The 23481-nt window shown below is 44.9% G+C and overlaps 1 protein-coding gene across 9 annotated transcripts in view; it reads right to left on the minus strand.

Moving 5' to 3' along the window:
• PDE1C (phosphodiesterase 1C) overlaps positions 1-23481 on the minus strand; it is a 1706308-nt gene that overhangs the window by 904740 nt on the left and 778087 nt on the right. The gene's annotated exons all lie outside the window — the stretch shown is intronic.

Genomic DNA, 23481 nt, shown 5'->3' on the forward strand with positions numbered 1-23481 from the left:
ACTTCACTGGGTGTCATTCAGAGGGGGGTACGGAGGCAGGTGTGAGGTAAGTAAGAGAGTGCTTGGATTTGAGAGGATAAAGAGCTGGCAGGAGGGCAGGGAGAGCTGTGCCAGGCCACTGAGGCATGCTAGAGGTGTTGTTAAACCTGAATGTGGCATTTGCTTTATGAAGAGATTTCTGAAGCAGGCACGCTACTGCTTGAATTGTTTTCTTACCATGCTCTTTGTGTTTGTGAAATGCTGTGGCAGGGGTAGTTGGGAGAAATGGCTGAGATTAATCATCGGTTTGTTTGGCAGGTGAACTCATCCCATCTCTTGCTCTCTACATGGGGTACTTCAAATCCTTACCAAAGTCAGTACAGCACTCTACAAATCTCTACTGACATAACAGTGTTGCAAGTGGTGTGCTTAGTTAACAATGTGCCCTTTGTAGTATCTTCGCCTGGGCTCAATACTCATGGTCATCTGTGGTCTGCAGACCTTCTGCCTTGGCTAAACGTTTAGTGGGGAGTATGCAGTGAACTATTTTTACTCAGCTTTTTATGAAGGGGGATTCCATGTGCCCACCAGGAAATGTTCTCTGTTTTGTGTTATTGACATCACACACTCCATTTGCCCTCACTGAAGGACAAGAGTATCTATGACCAACAGAGGGAGTTTGGAATATTTGACTCCTGATGCAGGTGTGCTTTCCTAGCTGCTGTACTCTCTCCGTCCAGTGTTCTGTTGCGCGGTGGACACAGTGCATCCCAGAGAGTGTATCTCCCTAATATGAAGGTGAAGTGTCCTTGGAATTGCATCTGTCATTTTCCCTTTATTGTGTCCAGCATTGCAGTACTGTGCACACCTTGAACTGTCAATTCATGATACACCCATAGCACAGAACGTGCTCTCCTCCTGGGCTGCACTCTTAAACAATAAAGAAGTACTTTCTGTTTTTGTAAGAAGCCCGACTGAATGGTTTGCCAATACTTGTTTTAGACTCACTCCCTCTTTCCGGGTGCAAAGGAGGGCAACTGTTTGTCCAATGTTGGTTGTTGATCCTAGCCAAAATAAATAAGTGGCTATTTACGATTTTGGAATCAAGAAACTTTTGTCCATTAATCAGTCTTTTCCATAGACCATCAGACCCATCAGACAGGGCAACCACTGGGACACACTGGCTGTCTTGCTTCAGTAGAGCTGCTCATATGACCTGGGCACCGACAAGAAGTTAGTGGCCCAGGATCAATTGCACTATGCAGATCTTGCCGACTCAGCATACGGTCCAACGCAAAGATGTTTATTATATATGACCAACTATCACTATATTATTCCGTACCCTTTGTTTCTTTTCTGTATAGCAAGAGATCGGCTATCATACTTTTATGTTTGTAATCATTTAGACGGCTTTGATTTGAAAGTATATGGTCTTAGGGTGCTATAAACTAAACAAGCATGCAATACCGATAAAGGCTCCATGAGTTTTATGCTTCACTTGGGGCTTTGCTCCTCAACATTTGTTTCAAGTTTGCATCTGACTCGCTTTGCCAACAAAAAACTCTAGCAAAATGTCTCGTCCAGTCAGCTGGAAACATTGTGCACAGCAGGAAGTGGCGCCGGAGGGTGATTAGACCACTGCGGTGCGTGTCAGCCAATAAATGGAGAGAAGATAAAGTGCATCTCCTCTCCCTATTGGCCGCACCTGCTCTTCACCTCTTGATTCAGTTTCACAGAGGGCTACCTATGGAAACCTCGAGACACTTACAGCCTGATTCATCAACGGGCCGTTTTGCGAGCCCCTAATAGCGAATCATAGCGATTCGCTATTAAGGACTCGCAAAACGGTAATCATGTAGGAATCGCATAATAAAATGCGATTCCTACTGATTCCTTATTTGCGATAGGCAAATTGCTAATCGCAAATAAGGAATAACTCGCCATTCATTCCGATGGGCCAAAAGGCCCATAGGAATGAATGGGGAGTATTCCTTATTTGCGATTAGCAATTAGCTAATCGCAAATAAGATTGCGATTTGAAGGGTGCCAGGGGTGTCCACAGGACACCCTGTAGCACCCCTCAAATGATATTTCACACAGGTGTTGCACACACACATGTTCAAAGGACATGTGTGTGTGTAACATGCAACTCAGAAAAATGCATTTAAATGCATTTTTCTGAGTTTTCGCAATTTACCGCGAGGTCTGACCTCGCGGTAAATTGCGGCAAGAAATTGCAAATTCGCAAATTGAAATTGGATGTTGAATTGCATTTAAGGAATCTCTAATAGAGATTCCTTAAATGTAATTCCTCGCACATTTGCGACATCGCAATTAGCGATTTTTGCATTTGGGATGCTGAATCCCAAATGCAAAAATCGCTCTCGCAAAGGGCCGGATTCTCAGAATCCGGCCCCTTGCGAGCGCAATTTAGGTTCATGAATCGGGCGGTTAGAATTGTGCCTCAGGCAAAACTACTTTATTTGAAATACATTTTGCAATTAGGCAAAAATGCTTCAGATTACTCTTTTGCCTGCAGGACAGTCCAGTATCCCAAGAGGAGATACATGTAAATTTAAACAAGTAAGACATTCAAATGCACATTACCTCTGGGAACACAAACAGGTACATAGATTGGTCTTTCAAACAGACACATCTATTCTGAAGAGAATTTAATGTAGGCATTGTGATTTTGGGTAATTAACTAGCTGACCAGCGTGTAAAAGATGCTGAAGATTCGTTTTAAAAAGTAAAAACATTGTACAATTCAATGCATTGCATGATGACATGCTGCTGGATAGCACATCAGACTAAATCTTAGAGTAATGTGCATGTTTGATATAACTCTACCCTCACTGTGGTCTTATTCACAAACTGCAGCTTGTAGAACATTTAGTGGTACTACAATATTACTTCTGAAGTACTACAAAATTATATTCACAAATCTTTGAGTGCAAATCTCCACTTCTTGTATCATTTCAATAGGAAGCTCCTCACAAATTTAAGTTTACTGCTTAGTGGCCGATTACGATGTTGTTAGGAAGGGCTCCAGATGGAATTCAGTATTGCCAAATCTGATTTGGAACCCTTGTTCCCGACCGAAGCGTACAGACTTCCCAACGACCGATTATGATGCCCGGTAATCATTCAAGAAGGTAGAATCAGTTCAGAAAGGCAACCGGACAGCCAGAATCTTTCAGAGTCGATTCGTACAGCTCTATGGACATGGTTTCTGGACGAGCGATTACGATGATTGATTTGGACAGCAGTTCCGATTCGGTTTGCCAGAGACGAAAAGCTGTCGGAATCATTCTTTGGAGGCCGGTTGTGAGCCCCCATTCATCTGGTGATGTACAAAAGTAACCCGTGGGGCTACCCAAGGAACCCCTCTTCCCAACTTTGCACAATGTGGCAGGCACTATGAGGTGGCTGCCACAGGGTGCAAGGTTTTCCCAAAACACCCCATTTTTCAAAGAGAGCCTGTGTTCTTGTTCAGAAGACAAGCTCCTATTGAAGTCACTGCGAGTCTGACTGAACGATGTTGGAAAGCATTGTAATCGGCTGTCCGAACTCTCAGGACCTGATTCGTTTGAAACCTAGTCCGGAACAGATTAGTTCGGGACAGTTTTCCAAACAACATCGTAATCAGCCCCTTAGTTGTAAATGTGGGAAGGACCAGGGTGAGTGACTGGTAAAAGGGGCATACTTATTACTAAATGTGAGGATTTTAAGGAGGAGTAAGGAGGGGTTTGGGCGGGCTAAGTAGGGGTTTAGGGAGGGTGAAGGAAGGGTGTAGAGAGGGACAAGCACTCACACACACAAGAGTAGGGCCACTTCTATTTAATTCACAAACTGCACTTCTTAAATTACTGCAGCCAAAAAGGACCCAAGCGAATAAATGTACTCCCTCTCAGAACTGGAGTAAGTCCAGCACAACACATGGCCAATCTCCGGTACTGCAACACTGCTCCTTGGCAAATAATGAAGGCAGTGACTTAAAATAAAAAAACACACAAGAAATAAGCTACATTAATTTATTTCAACTTTTTAAAATTATAAATAAATATAATTTAATGTAAGAAAATCGAAAAATCAATCATTTACTGTTTGATTTTAAAATATTTTAATAACCAGTTGTGGTTACAATACTTTTTGTTAAAATATCACAAAATTACTTTTCATTAATTATATACATAATTTATAATATTTTCATACATATAGATAATAAAAAATGATTTTTTTTACTTTAGGTGGGAATGTTTTTTTTACCTTCAACTTCAGAATTATAATTTTAATTTAGTTTAGTACTTTAAAAATAATTACATTTTAAATTAAAAGTAAGTTAATGGTGCTGTATAATTTATTAGGTTTCACAGTGCAGGCAGCAACCCTCCTGCACTTTGAAGGGGGATTGAAGATCCCCTTGCAGGTGGGTGCAGTGAGTGACTGCACATGCCTGCAAGGGGATGTCTGGGTGATCCATGGGGCCCCCTTCCAGAGGGCTGCTATCAGGGGGCGCTCAGAAGTGTGGCACATTTCAGGAGGCGCGCTCAGCTTCTTTGCTGCTGCTCTCGCGTTTGTGATATGGGCGCAGAGGCAAAGGGATTCCCTCGGTGCATGGTGCCACACCCACATGCAAATAAGGGAATGCCCTCTGATGATAGCACTTTATGGGGGCAGCACTATCTGTGTTACAGAAGGGGACATACAAATGTCAACGGCCCCTTCTGTAATGCCCAGAGACGTGCAAAAGGCCATTGCACCCCAGTTGCACTCCGGTAATACGGCTTCAGGTTTGTAAAGAAACTTCTTTGGTTGGTAATGTGCTGCTTGAAACTTAAAGAGAAGTTAGCCAAAGGCTGAAGAGGGCTGACCAATTGCTCCATGCTGTAGTGGACAAAATGTGAATATTGATGAAGCAGAATTGGTGAAAAGTGTTGCCTGAAAGCCCCTTTAAGTATATTATATATTTTGTTTTGTTTGTAAAATCAAAGGTCTTGGCTAATGCCAGACCTAAAAATTGAGCTGCTCTAAGTGCTTTGCAAAACACTTATGCTTCCTTCTGTTGCCACGAGCAGCTCGCTATCCAATGGAGGTCTTATCTGCATACAGAAACTCCACCAAGCAGCTATACTGCACTGGTCATGAATACGTGCCAGATGGATTCACACTTGACAAGCTGCCTGTCGTGGCTTCGCTGACCGCACAACCGGGGTGTACGATCAACCTTCGGGTCTGCACAGCTTCGGCATGCCCAGCGCCCAATATTCCAAAGCTCCCAGCCACTTACTATATTACAGGCCCCCACACGATCCCCACTGCCTCCTCCGCCTTCTCACCCCTTCACGGGCACCTCCACCTCCCCGTGGTATCTGACCACGGAGCCCCTTTGCAACTTGGGTTTAGCCCAAGGACGGGGCCCGGGGGGAGGTGTGAGAGCGCCGCCCTTATCTTGCGCACGACGTTCCGACGATATCCCAGAACTGGTAAGGTGTTGGATCTAAGGGTCATGGAAGGGGAGGGGGACTACCTACGGCCGGAGCGGCTCGGTGGCCTGGGAGCAGCCTGGGACGCGACCTGGCTGGAGAGGGGCAGCAGCAAAGAGAGCGCGTGGGAGGAGGGGCCACCCCTATATACCCGCAGCCCTGCCCCCTCACCAGCAGCTTGCTCGCACCACCCCCAAGGATGTGCTGCCTTGCTGCCCTCAGCGATACTAAGGGGTCTGCCCTCCTATGGGGTCCCTTGCAGGGACCACGGGCATCCTGCAAGTGTGAATTCATCTGGTACGTATTCATGACCAGTGCAGTATAGCTGCTCGGTGGAGTTTCTGTATGCAGATAAGACCTCCATTGGATAGCGAGCTGCTCACTGCAACAGAAGGAAGCATAAGTGTTTTCTAAAGTACTGGACGCCTGGCCCTGTTAACTTGATCAATAAACTGTCACTGCTGAACCTTCTCTGTAAACGAAGGGCCAGATGTTTGAATTACTTGTCACAAAATCTGGCGGGAATTTGTGAAAAGGATTTTGCTGCAAGTAAAGAATTTAATAAACCAACCAATGTACTAAAAGGGCAGTGTAAAAAAGTGAGACAGCTTAAAACATAATACGAGGCCAGTACAAGGGCTTTCTTCTTTTATTTACAACGAATAAAAGCCCACACGGAGGAGTAATAGCAAGGATGACAAGTGCTGTCTACAGCTGGCAATCATCCTTATCACCAGTAGTCCTCTCAATTATAACACCGAGCATGTTACCTAACCCTAATCAAGGAACACATAGTTAATAAATACATTAATAAATCTGGTACAGCATGTCCCTCATTTTAGTTATTTAACAAGACTAACATGCACATGGGAAAATTATATGCTGCAAAATAAACTTAAGTGGTATAAAATATATTCATTAAACTTTTAAAGTACTTTGACAACCCTTTGAAGTATTTCAAAACAGGTCTCCACCTGGCGTATCTAGTGTATTAACATCCTAGTCCATAATACTACCTCGCACCACCTTATCAGAAATTGTAACATCAGCTGGAAACTGTACAGAAGAAGTATAGTTTGCAAAATAAATAGGATTATTTATATTAATTTCTGGTCCACAATCGTTGACCTGAGGCAGTATCTAAGTGGGGGTTAGTCTGTCTCGAGAAGGAGAGCTTAGACAATATTTTTAGGTAGGGAAGGACGTAGGGGAAAAATAGCAGTGTCCCATAGCTGCCTGACATGGTATAGGCTCTTGGTTAGGGCAATTGCTTCAGCCACCTGGGTCCTACGAGCGCCCCAACGGGGCGACGTGTGAGACATAATAGGTTAAGTTTTGGCAGGGTAGACGAAGGGTGTTGGCTATGCAGGCTCATACCAGCCTTTTCGCTTAGGGGGGACACTCACCGGCAAAACTAAAAAGCGGTAATCCTGGTGTAAAGGGATGGGGTGCCGAGGGAGTCAGACTAGTCTGCTCGCACCAGCGAGAGTGGGATCCTCTAGACCTCCAGGACAGGTTGCAGGCATGCACCAGAACTGGGTCCATCCAGGACAGACAAACACTCCAGTCCCTATCCAAGACACGGGCAGTAGCTGGCTGCCAGACCTTTAGTGTGGCAGGGTGCTAGACTCTGAGGGGAACATGGGGTCAGAGCATACCTTGGCCTTAATGATGGATGTAGGAGTGTTTGGCAACCCCAGTACTCAGGAATGGCCAGTCTTGGCTTCGCCAGGACAGGGATAGCCTTTTTCACCATCTGGAGCAGGTACAGCAGAGAAAGGTTAGAACCACAGTCGGGGGAGCCGGGCCAAGCATCCTTTTGCTGGAGGAACGGTCTGCTGCATAAGAAATCAGTTGAATGATGGGAAACAGACGGGGTGCACTGGAACTAGGTAGGCATGGTGATATTCTTGCTAGACCTGGGGGAAGCTCTAGAGGCAACGGGTGCAAATAGATGAGATTTGGGGAGCTAAGTGATGGGGGCTCTGGGTGCAGCGGAGGCCACACCCAGGGCTGTGGAGGAGTTACAGGGCGATCCCAAAACAGGAAAGGCGCTGGAACAGGACCTGAAGCCTCCAGTGCAAAGCGCACCGTGCATAAGTCATACATGCTCCAAGGGGTCCTTCTTGGGAACTTGGAGTACGACGGCGCTCCGTTAGTCCTTAGGGCGGTTGTAAACCTGAGCAACCGGGGGCTTGCCATATAGTGCTCCACCCGGCTGGGTAACTTGTGAGTCACTCTCCCGGAGGGCGGAGTTGGTGGACGAAAGGTTCACAGGTGGGAGGAGTAGATCCTCCCAGGTACAATACCGGGCTATGGCCGCTAGTGTTTCTTTGGCTAAACTTCAGGTGCCCTGCAATGAGGGGTTGCGGGGCGGACAGGATCGCCTGTAAGATAACCCACCTTTTATTTGTATATCAAATAAACCTGCAGCTCCATTTTCCAAATAACACTGTGTCTGTATATTATTGTGTGAATGTTGTGGGATGCTGTGGGCGGCGGCGTACCGATAGATTTACTATGCAGGATGCCCGTGGTCCCTTCAAGGGACCCCATAGGGGGGCAGGCCCCATAGTATCGCTGAGGGCAGCCGGGCAGCACATCCTTGGGGGCGGCGCAAGCAAGCTGCTGGTGAGGGGTCGGGGCTGCGGGTATATAGGGGTGGCCCCTCCTCACACGTGCTCTCTTTGCTGCTGCCCCTCTCCAGCCAGGTCGTGTCCCAGGCTGCTCCCAGGCCACCGAGCCGCTCCGGCCGTAGGTAGTCCCCCTCCCCTTCCATGAACCTTAGATCCAACACCTTACCAATTCCCCTCCCTACCGCTCACCCGATGGAAGGGTGGGAAGTGGGGAGGGGGACCGCTATTAATGTTTGCCTCTTGTTGCAGGAGGAGTTACCTGGCGATCCCAAAACAGGAAAGGCGTAGGAACAGGACCTGAAGCCTCCAGTGCAAAGCGCACCGTGCATAAGTCATACATGCTCGAAGGGGTCCTGCTTGGGAAGTTGAAGTACGACGGCGCTCCGTTAGTCCTTAGGGCGGTTGTAAACCTGAGTAACCGGGGGCTTGCCATATAGCGCTCCGCCCGGCTGGGTAAGGTGTGAGTCACTCTCCCTTGTTCAGAGGGTGGAGTTGGTGGACGATCGGCACTCAGGTGGGAGGAGTAGATCCTCCCAGGTACAATACTGGGCTATGGCCGCTGGTGTTTCTTTGGCTAAACTTCAGGTGCCCTGCAACGAGGGGTTGCGGGGCGGACGGGATCGCCTGTAAGATAACCCACCTTTTATTTGTATATCAAATAAACCTGCAGCTCCTTTTTCCAAATAACACTGTTTCTGTTTATTATTGTGTGAATGTTGTGGGGTGCTGTGGGCGGCGGCGTACCGATAGAGGTACTATGACAAGCTCCAGTAAGGCCTAACAAGAGTCAACCGCAGGATATAGAGGACATTTTGTTTTCCATATGCTTCCTTAAAATGAATGTTAATTAGAAAAAAATGAATATTCTGTCAAAAAGGTTTGAGAGCAGACAGCAAGTTACGCAAAGGTCATCTGCGCCACAGAGAGCCCATTTGAAGTCTCGGATGCACATAAGCAGCGTCTTGGCCATGTTACATGCCCCACTCAAGAGCTTTAACTCCAGTTAATGTGCATGAGCTTGAAAGTGGCACATTAGGGCTTGTAACACTGCTAAGGTGTGAAGAAAGAGTTATTCCTGTTCTTCCCCGTGCCGTGCGCACGCTGCTGTTTATAAACGCCATGGCTAACGCAGACTCATCAGCGCTTTCACGTAGCCATTCCTCGACCTGCGTGCGATGACGAATCCCAAGTTGACTGGGAGCCCAGTTATCAAAAGAGGAAAAGCATCTCTACCGGCTACATGGAAGCACCACAAGCACCACAAACAGGTGCAATGCACCACAGAAAGGCAGTTTCCTAAATTTACCATATCATTCAGAAATTGCTTCCTTCAGCTTAGTATGAAACAGGGCACGTAACAACCCTTCAGTATCAAAAAAAACAATTGTGGTAGGTAAGAAGTGCGCAGTTGTGGTGAAACTGCTGCGATGGGAAACTGCATTGATGCAAGTGTGTTCACCAATACAATCAGACTTAATAGTATATACATGTATAATTTTGTTGCTGTTTTCTGTATCGCGAACCAGACCCGAAGATATTGGAGCGCTTTACATGAGCACCAAGTACATTACACAAGGTCAGATTCATTTTTAGACATAGAGAGATTGTGATTTGCTCAGAATAACAGGATGTGGATCTGAGCCAAGACTCCAACCTGATTTCCCAGTTCCAAAGTCAGCTGCTCTGGCAGTAACACCACATCCTCTCTCAATATAGGATAATAGCTGACAAAATGTCATGTAGGAGTGGTCAGTGTGCTTAGTGGGCCAGGGTCTGTCAGGGCTGAAACAGATACTGAACCAGGACCCATTGGAACCATCGGTTTCTGTCTTTCATTGGCTGAATGAGAAAGCTTTACCTGCTTGTCTGTTATATCGTCATCACCAGAAGCTCTTTTTGTGACACAGGTACCAAGTGAAACAGTGGATAATGTTATAATTGGTGTCCCCAGGCCTATGACATTATTTAATTCCTTATTGAATACAAGTTTTCTGCTTTGTACATTATACTCTACAAAGGTGCCAATAGCAAGCTGCCGAGGTGCTGCTCACTTTTAACTTTACCATGTCAAGTGCATTATTGATTGGGGCCCAGAATATTGATGCTATTATGATTGTCAAAGAAATACCTTGTTACCTGTTGATTTCCATTATTTTGGGTCCAGCTGGAAGTTTATTAACTTGTCAAGCAAAGTCTCTATTGCACACGTCTTAGGCAGAGTCCTTAGTTTCATAGGCCACGCCTCTTGTTGTGGGTTGTTAGAAATGCTTCTTAGGCCACCCCTGTTTTACCCCTCCTCACCATTTCATTCAATTTAAGGCACTGAGTATTGGTCTTTTTTTGGCAAATGCAACTTGTGGACTTAGGATAATACTCTGCTGACAGGACTGCTCTATAACTGTGGTGAAGTCCATAGTGGTAATTTTGAGACACATCACTGGTAGTAAGAATGCCTTAGTCAGGAGAATCCAACATAAGTCCAGGAGGGTCCGACCTATGTCTAATTTTCAGGACAACTGCTTACTATGCAAATTAGTTCCCTTAAGTATTGTATGCAAATATATTTTACAGATATTTTACATCCTGGAAATCTGGCAATCTGCCATGGATTAGAACATTTTGAAATCATATCAGGCTCTCCTGGCCTAGGAGAAGGGTGATAGAAATATTGTTGTGTGCGTGGAGGGATACTGCAGTTTTCAATGTCAGCACTTGCAGCTATAAAACGTGTCAGTGATAATCCCATGACATCATCCTGCTAACTACAATATTATATTTATCAGACGAAAAACATTAGTATTGCTGGTATTCAGCGTAATATACTGTTGGCTGCAATGTTACTTTTTTGAGGATGCTAATCATATAACTATCACTTCCTTCAGGTCCTTAACAAGAGCAACATGGAAGCAATACACTGCTAGAAAATATTGTATTTTATTACATCAGCGAAAAACAGACCACTGCCTAATAATGGTCTAATCTTTCAGGCTATTGTAGATAGTAGTGGTGATGGGTCATGTTTTTCACATCAGAGGTCTATGAGCGGTAGTAGGCTCTGGTAGCAAAGCTTGTGCTGTCCATAAGGTTTTTTTAACATCGGAAGTAAAAACCACTCCTGAATGACATATATTGATCTACTATGTTAGGCTGCATATGGTTCTTGTTAGACCTGACACCTTTGGGTGGTAGTCTCCCAAACATTTTGCCTTCACCCCTTCCTGTTTTACTGAACTCGTTTTGTTGGATTTTAGGACACTGTGCACTTTACCACTACTGACACATGCTAAAGGGTTTGTGCCCCCTCCTGTAAACATGTTAACATTGGCTCACACCCAATTGGCACATTTAGTTGACTTGCAAGTCACTAGTAAAGTGGTACTACATGTACCCAGGGCTGGTAAATTAAATGCTTCTAGTGGGCATGTAGCACTCGCTTTGCCACTGGTGAACTGTTTGTGTCTGCCCCTCTAAACATGGTAACATTGGTTTACACCCATTTGGCATATTTAACCCCTTCGCTGCTCATGACGAGCTCAGCTCGTCATGAGGCACAGTGGAACTGTGCTTATGACGAGCTGAGCTTGTCATGAAACAATAGTATTCAAAGCCTCCCAGCACAGGAGGGGAAAAGCCATAGCAGCCAAGGTGTTAATTTACTTGTAAGTCCCTAGTAAAGCGGCACTACATATACTCCGGGCCTGTAAAGTAAATGCTGCTGGTGGGCCTAATTGTGCCAGCTACTAAGTAGCCCTTTAAAATCTGTCTCAGGCCAGCCATTGCAGCCTGTGCATGTAGTTGTAAACTGCCATTTTGACGTAGCAAAGTAAACCTTATACCAGATCTAAAACTCCCTTTTTTACATACAAGCCACCTGGAAGGTAGGGCCTAAACAGCCTAATGGGTAGAGTTCATTGTATTTAAAAAGTTGAACATGTACTTTTAAGTTTCACATGTCCTGATAGAGATAAGCTCCTAAATTAGTTTTTCATGACTGTGAGGCCTATCTCTCCCATAGGATAACATTGGGTTACCTTATCACATTCAATAAGTGATGACTTTTGTATGGAAGCAGGTAGGTATATCATGTTTGGTGTCTAATGAATTGTATTGAAAAGCCCTCTTTAATGGTAAAGTCAGGTGATTTTAAGTCACATTTCTGAAAATGCCACTTCTAGAAAACTGGCAATTTCTTATCCTAGCCATTTAGTCACTGTTAGAAATTGGGTTTCTGGTTGGCAGAGGTGCATACCTTGTCCAAGCAGGAACCACAATCCTAGTCAGGGGAAGTGTAGTACACACGAAATGTTTACCTGTGGTCACCCTCTGGTAGCTTGGCACAGAGCAGTCAGGTTAAACTAAAGATGCAATGAAAACACACACACAGTAATAAAGTGAAAACACCACAAAAGTACTCCACATAGGTTTAGAAAAATAGCCAATGTTTATCTGAGTAAAACAGAGAAAAATCCGAAATACACAATTCAATATATGAATTTGGCAAGACTAAATCATAATGCAGTGCTTAGAAATCAATAGCTCTAACTGGGGCTATCTGGTTGTATTTGACTGGGGCAAATCCCAAAGTTCAGTCTGACCGCGATGGAGCGTGGGCTGCATACAGGAGTCACGCAGACCCACTGACAGTACCTTGGCTATGTTGATGCTCAGGGATGATGCTCTAAAATACAGATGTGATGCTTCACTGTCGCAGGTGAGGCATTAATTCCGTACTCTGGCAAAGTCGTTCATGTGTCGATGTCAAGAGTGATTTGTGTTGGTTCCAAGGCATCGATGCCAAACTGCTTTGCTGCAGATGATACTTTGGTTGGTAGACACGCAGGGCCAGGAATGTGTCAGTGTTGGGGACGGGGAGTCGCAGATGTCGGTGATGTGTAGTCCAAGACTCACGCAGCAGCTGTGATTTGAAGGCACTGCGTCAGCAAAGTCAGGGCTGCGGTGTAAGTCGAGGTTGTTGTGTCCCACACACTTGGTGAGCTGTGTACATGGCTTCGGTGCAGGCAGTGGCAATGCGTTGATTTTGCAGGGAATACGCTGGTTCTGAACAACGCTTTGTGTCGCTGAGTTGCTTTCTTGGGTTGAAGCAGCAGACACTCACTTCCAAGGATCCAGGACTGTATTTGGCACCACTTGGCAGAGCAGGACTCACAGAAGAGGAGTGCAGGTGCTAGTTGCAAAATGCAGGTGTAGTCTTTGATGTCCCTAAGACTTCAGAAATAGGAGGAAAGCACAAACAAGCCCTTGGAGAACCTTTAGAGATGCAGGATATAGAGAGCCCTCTCACTCCCAGACAAGAAGCAGCAGGCAGAAGCCCACAACAGTAATGCAAGCAGCAAAGTGTCAGTCCCTCCTGGCAGCACAACAGCTCTTCTTCCTGGCAGAATGTCCTTAGTCCAGAAGTGTTCTGAGTATATGGTGTCAGAGGTCCGGTACTTAAACCCATTTTAGCCTTTGAAGAAGGGGAGACTTTAAAGAAAGGTCTTTGTAGTGCACAAGACCCTTCCCTGTCTTTAGACGTACTACAGGAGGGTACAAGTGTCAGCTCCTGCCTCTCACTCTAGCTCAGGAAGTACCATCAGCATGGTGATGGTCATCAGGATATGCAGGGCACACCTCTGCTCCCTTTGTGTGTGACTGTCTAGAGGGGATGCTTAAAGTCCAGCTGTCACCCAACCAAGATGTGTATTTTAGGGACAGGCAGAGGCACAGAATGGTTACAGTAAGAAAATGCAAACTTTCTAAAAGTGGCATTTTCAGACCGCCATTTTAAAAACCAACTTCATTAAAAGATGTGTCTTTCAATTTTGAGTCCAGAGACACCAACATACTCTTCTTATCTTTTCCCAATTGAAAGTTGCACATGTAAAGTTAACCTATGGGAGAGATAGGCCTTGCTGTAGTGAAAAACACATATAGCAGTGTTTCACTAACAGGAGATCTAAAACTTCAAAGTACATTCCCTACCTTTTAAATTCACTGAACCCTCCACATGGGTTACCTAGTGCCTAATCTAGGGTTGATTTATATGTAATAAGAGGGAAGGTTTGGGCCTGCCAAGTAGTTGAACTTGCCAGGACAAAATAGCAATTTGAAACTGCCCGAGAAAGGCTGGAAGGCTACTCGTGTGGGTGGTGGCACTATCAGTGCTGTAGGCCCACTAGTTGCATTTGATTTAAAGTACCTGGGCACATGTAATGCACTGTGCTAGGGACTTATTAGTAAATCATATATGCCAATCATGGAGAAACCAAATGCCATTACATTGTAGACACAGTGCACATTGACTTTACCACTGGTCAGCAGTGAAAAAGTGCAGAGTCCTAAAACAAGCAAAACAAAGTTCAGCACAAAGCCAAAACAGCAGGACAGTGGCCAAAATGTCAGGGGAAGCCACAACAAAAGATGCCAGGTCTAACAGTCCCTTCAGCTTGTATCCTGGGTCACATGCCTAGGTGTATTTGGCAGTTGGCCTTTGTGTATTACTTGCAATCAGTATCAGAATAGAGGATCTGGGTATTGGCAGGATGAATCATTCTGACTTAATTAGGGGGGCAGAGCTCTCACCTACTACACCTGTAATTCAAAGGCACTGGCCCAAATCACTCTCAAATGACTTCACACTAGCCTATTGTGTCCCCAGACAGACTGGGATCAGGGCCAGAAGGCCGGAAATTAAAGACACCTCTATAAGGGGAAAACTCCAAAAGCTTCTCCCACTGCAAAGAGCGAACCAGCTGCATAATGGGACCCTCCAACCCACTTGTCAGTACACTACCAGACGTGTGTATACTTCAGAAGACGAATGCCCTGCAGCCCTGCTGTTCGAGGCCTGCTCTGCTTGCTGAGAAGGAAGACTAGACCCGTCCCCTTCTTCCCAGGCTGTAGTGATGCCAAGGGTCGGCTCTGACCTCGTAATCTGTGCTACAGGGACATAACAAGCTCTAGAGGCCTCCCTGCAACTGCCCAGCTGATATACTGCAATTGGGCCTGCCTGCACCTACATCTAGACCTGCCCGAGCTCTGCTGGACTCTACTGGAGTGAGTTCCTGAGCCTTAAGAGGTGCCTCCCAGGTCCTGGACTCTTGGTATGTCATCAGTTAAACTCCTCCTTGAAGAAAATAGCGAATGGTCCAGTTCGCTCCAAGATCTTGCCATCCGTGCGACGACCAATGCAAAGCTCCAGTGAACTCGACTCTTTGTGCTAAAACGACTGCAATGGATGAGTAACAACGCAAGAGCTACACTACGCACTACAGCATCGACAGCCTGCAGTGACCTCAGGATGTAACTGCTACACCAATGCCCGGCCTACACTTTGCGCTAAAGCAAAGACAATCCGCAATGCTCTCCCAGATCCTCGTGGCCTCTTCCACTGCAAATAGAACACTTCGCACTGGACTTTAAAAGGTAACTTTTTCAGTAGGACTAACCTGATCGCAGTATCCAGCCCACACTCCATCAAGGTTGGCCTGAACTTGTGACTTTCGGCTGGTCCCGCACAACCAGGTAGCCATGAGTAGTTCTTTGAGTTTTTAGGCACTATACTCATCTGAAACCTTGAAAATTGGATATGTGCAGTTGTACTGATTGGGTTTTTGCTGTTTTGGTGTCAAATAATTTATTCAATTTTAATCTATTTTTCTAAATAGGTGTGGGGTTTTTCTTGTATTATGTTTTCACTTTATTACCGCTCAAGTGTTGCATACATTCTTTACACCTTTGCCATTAAGATAAGCCTGACCTCTTTTGGGTCAAACTATGAGAGCTGCAATTTCGACCTGGAAAAATAAACATTTTACCAGGAAAAAACACCCTTTTTATTACATATTAGTCACCCCTAAGGTAGGACCTAAACAGCCCATAGGGCAGAGTACATTGTATTTATAAAGTTGGACATGTACCTTTAATTCTTACTGTCCTGGTAGTCAAAAAACTCCTACATTCTTTTTTCACTACTGAAAAGCCTACCTCTCATAGCTTAATACTGGGTTTTCTTATTGCATTTAATAGGTGATAACATTTGTGTGGGAACAGGTAGGATTGTCATGTTTGTTGTCTGAGGAGATAATTTAAGACCTTCTTTAATGGTCAAGTTGGATTTTTAATCACAATTCTGAAAATGCTACTTTTTGAAAGTTGGAATTGTCTTGTCCTAACCATTTGGTGCCTGCATCCTGATCCTGGGTTACATCACCATGTGTAACTAGCAGTTGGTTTTTGTGTATTGCTCCCAGGAAGTGAGACAAAGGGAAGATAGGTGTTGCCAAGATGGGGCAATATGAGGTAATGAAGGTGAGGAACTGTCACCTACCACACTTGCACATCACCCAGGCTCTGCCTGGGCACTCTCATAAATGGGCTGTCACCAGTGTTTTGTGACCGCTGGGAAGCTGGGGCCAGGACAAGGAGGAAGGGGTCCCTACCACCTAAGGGGAGTGGTAACCTCTAGAAGCTTCCTTCACTTCAAAGTGGGCACCAGGGATATGTATTGGACCTCTGACAGCAACTCTTCCGTACACTTCTATACCTGTAGACTCTGTCAGAAAGAAGGACTGGGGGGCCCATAAAAGGACTGCCACTCTGATTTAATGTTGCTCTGAGGGACTGCTGCCCTGCTGTGCTGACCTGCTGCCCACTGCCCTGCTGACCTGCTGACCACTGCCCTGCTGACCTGCTGCCCACTACCCTCCTGCCTGGATGAGAAGGACTAGACCTGCATCTCTTGACACCAGGACCCCAGAGTGACTCCAAGGGTTAGGTGGCTGGCCTCCTGACTAGAGCCTCAGGCACAGAAGGCTCCAACAACTGTGAACCCAGCACCCGGACTCTGTAATCTGTAAGTCCTACCCCACCAATTGCTGCTACCCCAGTCCTGGACCCTCGAAAGTGGGCCTGGAGGTGCTCTGCCAGCCCTTTTGTCGATCCGGCACAGCCAATATATCTCCTCTGCTGTGCAGCAAAACCTGCGGAGAACTGACATCTGCTCTGCTGCGTGCACTTCCCCAATTCAAGGACTTCGAACTGCAGCCAGGTTCCCTATTGGGACCTCCACTGGGCGATGCATCCCCGATGCAGGCCCTCACATGGCAAGTCTCTCATTGACAGGATCATTGAAGGCAAAGCAGGGCCTTACATTGCAGCCTCGCAGTGCCTTGAAACCAACAGCTTGCCTCAGTTGCATGGCGTATCCTGGACAACAGACTTCACATAGTATTCCCTCATCAGCGGGATCATCGACAATGATGCAGGATCTCGCACTGCATCCTCGCAGCTCCTCAGAACCGATGCATCACCTTGCTGTGTGATGCATCCTTGATGCGGGACTATGCAACTCTTCACAACCAGGATTTAGGGTACTCTTGTTCAGCGGACCTAGCTGTGTTCCTGTAGATGTCTCATACTCCATTGTGGTTGGCCTGAACTTCCCAACCAGTTACCAACAGTTGACGAATCATGCTTTTTAATGCTTTATTCACTGAAATCATTAAAATCGCATATCTCCGGTTCTACTGATTGGATTTTTGTTGTTGTGGTATTGATTTATCAAAATGTACTCTATTTTTTCTAAATTGATGTGGGATTTTCCATGTTGTGTTTTCACTGTATTACTGTTTGAAGGGCTGCATACATTCATTGCCTCTACCTGACTGCTCTTTGCCAAGCTGCCAGAAGGTTGAGTATAGGTTAATTTAGGGTTTGCTTGTGCCTCATCCTGACAAGGATTGTGGTTGCTGCTTGAGAAAAGGTTTCACTACTACCATCAACCAGTAACCCAATTTCTTACATAGACAAATAAACACACACACACATGCACTCTGTCATGATAACACACACAGATGCACTTACACAAAGGTAAACACGCTGACATGCAGGCACACACCCAGACACAAAGTGACACATACAGAAACATACTGACATTCACACATGCAAACATACACACACACTGTACTGTTGATCATGTCACTAATAATATCATAATCTCGCCAAACTGGTACACATCTGCCCTGATATATCAATGGGTTGCTCGTTTTCAATTATTATTGACAGTTTTTGAAACGTTCTCATTTGCATCTATTTTTCGAAATACACTGCAGATTTGTGTTGTTCATGTTCCATTCTATCATACATTTTATCCCAAAGGTTTGGGGGAAAAAACGAAAAAGGTCATGCATGAAAAGGAATAACCGCAAACCTAAAATTCTAATATTGTGATGAAAAGAGGAAAAGCAACTAGGCAGATGAACAATATAGAGCAGTGTTTGCGCTGTAAATCTTCTTTCTTATTCGACAATATCATTATTAAATTTCGTAAATCATGCCTCCACATTCTTTATCAGAAAACAAATCTTTATTGAGCCGATGTTGTATATTTATTACTAATTAGAGGCCAAATGGCCTTAAAAACGCGTCCGAATACCATATCTGACGCCAAGAATGGGCAATAAAGTTTAAACCCAGACAGAATAATTCAGAGTGATCACATTTCTCTCACTGGCTTGAACTTCCTACGTTTGTTTTCCCTGTTTGACCCAGGCATCATGGAAACAAGACTGTGTATTATGATTTGGACGCAAATATCCCTTCTAGCCAAAGAGGCATGTCTTCAAAATGAAACATTTTGTTGGCTGTTTATGACATGAGCACACCCCCTGCCTGGATTGACTCAGAAAGTCACAAATTCAGTACTCAGAAATTTCACAAAGGCTCCAGTTCCAAGTGAGCTTGCCAAAATCCTTCGAGCTCTGCTGGCTGTGCTCAAATTTTGGGCCCGGCCGACTGAGTAATCCCTCTCGTCAACACAAGACCTTTCGATCATCGGAGTGAGGAGCCAACGCACTGAGCAGGGCCACATGCCAGTGAAATGCAAATGCTAAAAATGTAATAGAGTTTGCACCAATGCATGGGTGTAATTGAATTTCTGGTTCTAATAATAGGCTTTAATTAAATAATGTGTATTTTGAATGTGTAATTTGACTGTCAGAGCAACAGCAGAGATCACATGTGGTGTCTTTGTACCAGCCAGTAATAACCACGGGAGCTGTTGATTAGCAGCATACTGGTAGCCTCATTTCCTTGTCTGTTTAGGTCATGCTGCCAGCATTTTCATTAATTCTTTGACAGATGTGGTTGTCATGTGCACGACAAGCGCTGAGCAAAAGCAGGGAGGGAGTAAATGGCAAGTGCCTGGCTGGAGCCACTGCTACTGTGCCACATTATAGTCAACTCCAGTCTTCTGGCTGAAGTCTTGTTTTCTTGCCTCCTGTATCCTGGTTTTTCTTTTATTGGGCTTACAATGCATCACGTCTGATTGGACATTCTGAGCCCCCGTGTAAGGGGCAAGGGGATGCCTGCTTCTATCGTGAGCACAGAAGCACATTTGTGTGGCCACGCAGTGAGTTTCCTCTAGCTTCTTCACAAGTGGCAAAGTACATTTCTTTTCCTAACTCACTAACAACATTGTTTTGGTTTTGCCACAAAACTTTAGCACCTTTTTCCTGATGAGAAGGGTAGCAAAGATTTCAAAACAAGGCTTAAGGATCAGATTGTGTGTAAATAGAAATGTATCCTCTGGAGAGCGTGGGTAGTGTTATTGTATCCATACTGGTGCTACAGCCTTACTACAAGCTGTCTGTTGTCTCATATGTATCTGAAGTTCAATTCCCCGCCTCGGCGGGTCTTGGGCTCAAAATTCCACGGACCTGATAATTCTCGCCTCTGTGCCTACTCTAATCATTGAGTCCCACTCTGCAACTCTGGGCAATAGCTTGCTTAATCTCCACAACGGCCCCCACAACGCTAAGGATGCCTGGCCTCCACCTTGGGGGTGCCCAGGAGTGGACGCCTCACAGGGAAAGCCAGGATGGGTTCCACAGCGGTATTCGTACAAGCGCCTTGAGACCCTTGTGGGTGAGTAGTGCGCTATACAAGTATCAATTTACATTTACATAAATCATGAGTATCCTACATAAGAAGATGCCTCCTTAAGGCGGGCTCTCCATGTGTGTGTGTGAGTCTACTAGTGTTTCCTTTGACAACACTTCTCTCAGCATCCAATAGGAAACATTGTGCTTGGGTTACAGCTAGATCTACATTGTAAAACAAGGCCATCAATTTCCTGAAGCTCACAGACACTTTCCTGGGAAGAGATGCCTCAAATAGCAAGACACCTCAACAGGGAAATTTCTGGGTTCTGTTCCACATGAATAAACACACCTGCGTTGACCTTCCTGGTGAACAATGCAGACAGACAAATCTCCACTAACAAGAAAGACAGGATTGTGCCCAAGATCACATCACCATCTTGATTTTCTCAATAGGGATTAAATAGATGGAGGTCCAGAATATTATGTAGATTGACCAATCTCTTGCAGGTACCAAATATCTGAATTAACAAAAAACATTGACTGCTTTGCTTTCAGCACATATTCTATAGCATTTACGGATCTAACGATCAGAGTTGGGCCATTTATGCTAGGCTGTAACACAAAGCAGAAGCCTGCAGGGGAAGGGAGCTAGATAAGAGACCTGCTGAAACAACACACACAATGTCAGCCAAGGCTGGTACACTGCAATAACCACTTAGAGCTGTGCCTATCATAGATGTGGTTGTTATTGTGGCATCTACATGGCCGTAGGTGGAGATCAGCAGTTCCACACCTTTGCTGTGAATAGAACACAACATGTCTAAAGTTTCTCTCATCAAAGGAATGAGAAGAGCATCATTGAAGGGTTGTAACTCTTCCTAAATATTTAAACCACTTCTGCTTAAAAAAGTGATCTAGACATGCTTGAGAGAGAAAGATACATCACTGCAGTTAGAATGTATGATGTTACAACACATTTACAACGCATGCCTTTACAACACAGTTTTTCCATCGCAACATCCTTTACAACCATTCCATTACATTGCATTTTTAGAAACTACCTTTACAACGCATTCCATTACATTGCATAATAGCTTTACAAAGCATACCATTACAATGCATACCATTACATTGCATTTAAGGTAAGTATTGGATAGTATAGGGGTAAAAATTACTATTCTAACTCCAGGTGGTGCAACAGTAGGGTAAGTGTTGGATAGTATAGTGGTAAAAATTACTATTCTAACTCCAGGTGGTGCAACAGTAGGGTAAGTGTTGGATAGTGTAGTGGTAAAAATTACTATTCTAACTCCAGGGAGTGCATCAGTATGGTAAGTGTTGGATAGTGTAGTGGTAAAAATTACTATTCTAACTCCAGGGGGTGCAACAGTAGGGTAAGTGTTGGATAGTGTAGTGGTAAAAATTACTATTCTAACTCCAGGTGGTGCAACAGTAGGGTAAGTGTTGGATAGTGTAGTGGTAAAAATTACTATTCTAACTCCAGGTGGTGCAACAGTAGGGTAAGTGTTGGATAGTGTAGTGGTAAAAATTACTATTCTAACTCCAGGGAGTGCATCAGTAGGGTAAGTGTTGGATAGTGTAGTGGTAAAAATTACTATTCTAACTCCAGGGGGTGCAACAGTAGGGTAAGTGTTGGATAGTGTAGTGGTAAAAATTACTATTCTAACTCCAGGTGGTGCAACAGTAGGGTAAGTGTTGGATAGTGTAGTGGTAAAAATTACTATTCTAACTCCAGGGGGTGCAACAGTAGGGTAAGTGTTGGTTAGTGTAGGGGTACTATGTGTTGTAATGGTATGCATTGTAATGGTATGCCTTGTAATGCCCGCTTTGTAGTGTCATGCAATGTAGTTTCATGCGTTGTAATGCCTGCGTTGTAGTGACATGCATTGTAAAGGATGTTGCGATGTAATGACTGCATTGTAAGTGTAGTGCGATGTAATGACTGCATTGTAAAGGTTGTTTCCCGTGCTGTTAGCATCCTTTTTTAGAGGCATGAAAGAGGGAACCACAAGACTCTTGCCCTTTGTCAACTCAGGTGGCCACAGGAAGATTCTCTACGGGAAGCAAGTTAGAGTGCTCACTCCCTAAATTAATAGATTCAAAAGAGCTGCAACTTCTGGAAATGTCACCACTGTTTTTCACAGTGGGGCCTTTCATCCAGAAGAGTCTGCACAGACTTCACAGACACCATCCTGAAGTGCTCTGGGGCTTAAGCAGTGTCAATCAAAGATTGCTCTTCTCATGACAATTCCCTCTTTTATTGATCCAATTGGCAAACAGGCTCAGCTAAGATAGTAGCAAAAAGAATTGCCTCTACATGCAACTCCTTGGCTCTACAAGGGTTCTGAGAACCTTGAGTGTGCCATAATTTTACCAATAGCTTCCATAGGCACTAGAGTGGCGCTGGAATCGATCGAGGCACAGTGAAAAATCAAATGAAAGATGAACATTTTGAAAACAAGCAGTTCCATATTCACCTGCTTTTAGATTGTTATAAAGACAAAAAGTGGTGCAGACTGCAGGAAAAAGGCAAAAAACATTTCACATTCCAACATAGGCAGGAAAGGCAGGGAGATAAAAGGCAACAATGTATCAAAGTCAAAAATAAAAGGCGAAGAGGCTGCGAATGCCCTAGGGGAGTAGCCTGAAATGTGGGATTACAAAAATAATCAATGAAAACAAGACTTAGTCCCCTTGTGACTTTAAACTCATTGACTAAATTGGTACTTGTGTTCATCTTTCAGTATGATGTGGTCACGGGCTTTACTTTCATCAAATACCTAGAATATGATGAGGCATTGCCTTTTCTTACATCAGGCCTCTATTGAGCTAAATTAAACATAGAGGTTACAGGCAGCAGCAGCAGCAGTTAGCAGCAGGGGCAGGCAGCTACTGGGGGACTGGCGCTTCAAAAATATTCGCAGGGATCTGGGGAGTAGAGCAGGGGTAGGAGCAAGATCCACCATCAGGTATCTCTACAATTCAGGGTTTGCCACACCAAACATACGCTCTTGATAAAGGGAACTATGGGCACAATGAACCCGAGTGGCACTGATGATAATCCTGCAAAGTGACTTAATAGAATAATGAAATTGCTATGACATTCGAGAAGGGTGGCCATTCCATAGCATGATGGTATACTCATGCCATGGACAACCACCAGGATTTTGGAGTGACTAGTGGGAGTAAAGGAATGAAGGGAAAGGGTCCATAGGGCGGTCAATTACTTTGGGTGGGGGAACAATGCATCGCTGAATGTGGCTGGTCAGAGTGCTGCTACTGCTGTCTGCTACCACAGTCATGTATTGATTTACACAGGGGATCAATCTGCCATGTTTACAGCAATGCATAGAAATAGAGGAGCTCTTCTGCACAATCACTGGATGTGTTGAGGAAGGATAACACCATGAAACTTGTCCCTTCCTTTACCTCTACTGACTTCTACAATCATTACAGCACCAAGTGCACCATCTGATG

Source organism: Lissotriton vulgaris, chromosome 4_1 (genome assembly GCF_964263255.1).
Source record: "Lissotriton vulgaris chromosome 4_1, aLisVul1.2, whole genome shotgun sequence".
NCBI classification, from domain to species: Eukaryota; Metazoa; Chordata; class Amphibia; order Caudata; family Salamandridae; genus Lissotriton; species Lissotriton vulgaris.